We start from the raw sequence: 4,340 nt of genomic DNA on the forward strand, positions 1-4,340 counted from the left end.
ACTCCAGTAGTACATTACCTTACCAATGAGCTACACACTCCAGTAGTACATTACCTTACCAGTGAGCTACACACTCCAGTAGTACATTGCCTTACGAGTGAGCTACACACTCCAGTCGTACATTACCTTACCATTGAGCTACACACTCCAGTAGTACATTGCCTTACCAGTGAGCTACACACTCCAGTAGTGCATTACCTTACCAATGAGCTACACACTCCAGTAGTACATTACCTTACCAGTGAGCTACACACTCCAATAGTACATTGCCTTACCAGTGAGCTACACACTCCAGTAGTACATTGCCTTACCAGTGAGCTACACACTCCAGTCGTACATTACCTTACCATTGAGCTACACACTCCAGTAGTACATTACCTTACCAATGAGACTAAGACCAATAAAAAATGGCGGAAGTTTCAAAGCGTTAGAAAATATTATTTTTTCATTCAGAGCTCTAGATCTTTAAAACTACCATAACATTAAGAGAACATAATTTAAAGTAGAAAATATTTGCTAGAACATGAGCCCTAATAGAGCTATTTACGTTCAATAGTTCCTGAGATATACCTTTATAAATTGCAACATTTAAGAACGGAATAGCCAAAAAATCAGTAGTTAGTTAATTTATTCTGGGAAAACTATATCTTAGAACTCATTGAAGGTACAGATGTCTTTGAGCACTCAAATTAAAGCTAGTTTAATGTACTAAAAAGGTTTTTTATAGCTTTTATCTTAGCAGTAGTACTTTTTATGATGATATTTGATAAAATAAATTCACAAAATGTTGATGCGGAGTTGTTTCGATAACAATTTTTTTTTAACGTTTTAAAACGGCCACCATCATTTATTTCCCCTACCTATACCTGCCAGACTCATCAATTTTAACAGGTAATTAAAGTTTTAATAAATGGAATATGGTCCGGGTACGGTCAAATTAAACTCAAATAGTAATATTATGTACTCTTTTCTTTAAGCCAATATTTCGCTCCATGTTGCAGGGCTTCGTCAGGGCTAAAAGAGATACAAACACTAAACATAAGTAAAAATTTTGAATAAATAAAAATAAAAAATGTTGACTTCGATCAAAACAGGTATGATTCTGTTTCGTTCATTTTCATTTGATTTTATTCTTATCACTTTTCATCTCTAAATTTGTACTTTCTTTAATATTTCTTCTCTTTATTTGGTACTATTACCTGTTTTCATTTAAGGTTTATATAACTTTTAATTTTTAAGTTTAATTGTATACCCTTGTTATTTTCCACTTACTCTTTTTTTTAATGTTAAGTGTTTGTATCATTTTTAGCCCTGACGAAGCTGATGTCAAATGGTTTTTGAGATATAAATTTTTAAAAATAAATTCACGTTGCTTCTTGAAAATCTTTATCTCGAAAAATATTTAACGTAAATAACTCTATTAGGGCTAATATTTTTGCAAATTTACTCTTCTTTATATGACGTTCTCTTAGGTTTTCTTGTGTTGCTCCTACTTTTTAAGATATAGAGCTCCGAATGAAAGAAATTTTTTTTATTCCTTTGAAACAGTCGCTATTTTTTATTCCCCCTACCTATACTTGGCAGTATCATCAATTTTTACTACTAATTATACATAGTTTTCATTAATGTTATCAAAAATTGTGATCAAATAACTGCCTTTTTTCTCCTCATGGGCTCTTGTTCTATCCCATTCCTGACAACCCTCTGAGATGCTTGAAAAGAAGATGACCTCGAGACCTTCTAATGTAGAAATGTTATTAGAGTACTACCAATGGGTAGTTTCTCTACATGCTTGTATTAAACCATTATAATCTAACATAAAATTTACTACTTGTATTTATATGCAAATGTAAATAAGTAAATTTTTTAAAATTCTGAATAATTGTTGGTTAATTATTTGTTACTGTCGAAGATCAGTTTTTTATAAGAATTTGTTAATTTTTTTAAATTTATTTTAACATATAATAATAAATGGAATTTACAAGTTAAGCCAATATTTTTCGTAATAAAATTATGAAATTCTAAATAATTACCGGTTAAGTATTTCTTACTATCGAAGATCTTTATTCTTTGAAGAAATATTTTGACTGTATATATATTTTTTTGCCTTTTCGGGGAATTTGCCAACCCTAACCTTCCCCCCCCCCTATAACGGCGTCCCTGCCCTTCTCTCAAGAAATGTTGGGGATCCTCATCAAGGACATATCGAGAGAAAATATCTGATAAGGTTAGGTATGATCCGCCTCATGTGCAAATATACACAACAGTTGTTATCTGCATTGTTTACACAGGGATGACTCAGCAGTACATTGTAGTCGGTCATCGGGGAGTGGAGTGAAGGCTTTCTGCTCTGCTCTATTGTGAGTTATCTTATCTTTATTGTAATATTATTAAGATTATTTCGAGAACTTCTTTTATTATAGAAACTTTAAGATAACATTTAAATGTATTGTTTCGTCTGCATTACCTACAAATTCTACAAGTAAACTTTTGAGTTGTGAGAATATTGTAGACATTCGAATAACAAATAACTAGTGAAAAGATTCCGCGACACTGAAACAAACTAATAAAACATACATAAAAAGTAACTTGATGTAAAACATAAATGAACTTTGATGCATGAAATTAATTTAAGTATTTATAGAAGTAATTTAAAATATACATGAAAGTATTGGAAGAAGATAGTTGCCCATATGAAGTAGATTGTAGCAAGATAGTTCGGATGGTGGTCAATAAAGCTATCAAAATAATTAAAGAAAACTAATTATTATTAACCAACTTTTTAGTACAAGAGCCCAAGAGGAGAAAAAAAGTCAGTTATTTTACTTCAATTTTTTATTACTTAATTCAAACTATGTATAATTACTAGTCAAAATTGATGAGTCTGCCAAGTATAGGTAGGAGGAATAAAAAATGGCGGCTGTTTCAAAACGTTAAAAATAATTAATTTTTTTTTTCGGAGCTCTATACAACTAACATCACTAGAAAATCTAAGAAAGTATCATTTAAAGATTAGTAAATTTGCTAAAATGTAAGCCCTAATAGAGTTATTTCCGATAAATATTTTTTCGAGATAGCTTTTTAAAAAGCGGCATTTCATAAAAATGTTGTATGGAACGTACTGAAATATCAGTAGCTAGTAAATTTATTTTCAGAAATCTATATCTCTGGAACTATATGACGTACAGATGTCTATTAACACTCAAATTAAAGCTAGTTTAATTTGCTATAAAGTAGTTTATGGCGTTTATTTTCGTAGGATTAGTAGTTTTCATGACATTTGCTAAAATAAATTGATTTATAGTTGTTCGGACAATTTTATATTCATATATGAATATCATAAAAACTACTATCCCTGCGGAGATAAGTGTCATAAACTACTTTATAGTAAGTTAAATTTCCTTTATTTTGAGTGTCAGCAGTAACTAGTAATTAACATTTTGTGAGTTTATTTTGTCAAATATCATAAAACGCAGAGAGCGTTTGGTGGTGTCGGCATCGAACCTTTGGTTCATTATTATTATCGAAGCCCTGCTAAGAGGGAAGAAATGTTGGTTAATAATAAATTGTTTTCTTTTACTATTTTGATACCTTTATTGATCACAAACCCGGACTATCTTCCTACAATATACAAGAATGTATTTTAAAAATAGACATAAAAACCCAATAAGTTAAGAAGCATATAAATATAAACTTTTCAAAACACTCGATCAATAAGATAATATTTCTATCAGTAACATAATCCGTACCGCCACAACCCTTGGAAGGGTTCAGGCGTTCAGTACTTGTTAGAATAACGGTTATACAAGGAGTTTTGTTCTATATCACGCTCAACCGCCAGATTTTTTGTTTATTAAGTGAAGTGCCTACTTTATGAGGTTGGGTGGACCACAGTAGAACTCACAGGGTTGACATACGGCTGAAATGTAACAGAAAATAATTATCTACCCCAGCCGGATTCGAACCCTGAGTTAGTTGTGCACAGTCTTATAATAACCTTAATAGTCAATTTAAAATATTTCTATTATGGAAAAATTAATTTCACTGTAATTAAAAATCAATTTTTTATATAAGTATATAATGAGTAAAAAAATATGAAACAATCAACAAAGTTAGCTTTTTTATGAATTTTATTAATAAGGCAACAATAGGTATAATTATTTTAAGAAAAGAGAACATTAAAGATCTTTGAACTTAATTATATCTGTAGGATTATAAAGAAATTTTTTTTTTATTATTGAAATTTACAACTACATAAAAAGAAAATTCAATAAGTAAATGTGAAAAATGTTCCAGAGAACATGATAGTGTTGGGAAGGAACCACCAAATGGTTCTACTT

General features: G+C 30.3%; 1 protein-coding gene across 1 annotated transcript in view; it reads left to right on the top strand.

Moving 5' to 3' along the window:
- Positions 1 to 2,227: 2,227 nt before the first annotated feature.
- The window catches only part of LOC106689738 (SERPINE1 mRNA-binding protein 1), a 61,145-nt gene continuing 59,032 nt past the window's right edge, over positions 2,228 to 4,340 (top strand). Inside the window, exon 1 of the mRNA XM_067052992.1 lies at positions 2,228 to 2,360. The gene's annotated coding sequence lies outside the window, so the exon portion shown is untranslated. The remainder of the gene's footprint in view (positions 2,361 to 4,340) is intronic.

Source organism: Halyomorpha halys, unplaced genomic scaffold, assembly GCF_000696795.3.
Source record: "Halyomorpha halys isolate HHAL.00 unplaced genomic scaffold, Hhal_1.1 Scaffold1444.1, whole genome shotgun sequence".
In the NCBI taxonomy this organism is placed as follows: domain Eukaryota; kingdom Metazoa; phylum Arthropoda; class Insecta; order Hemiptera; family Pentatomidae; genus Halyomorpha; species Halyomorpha halys.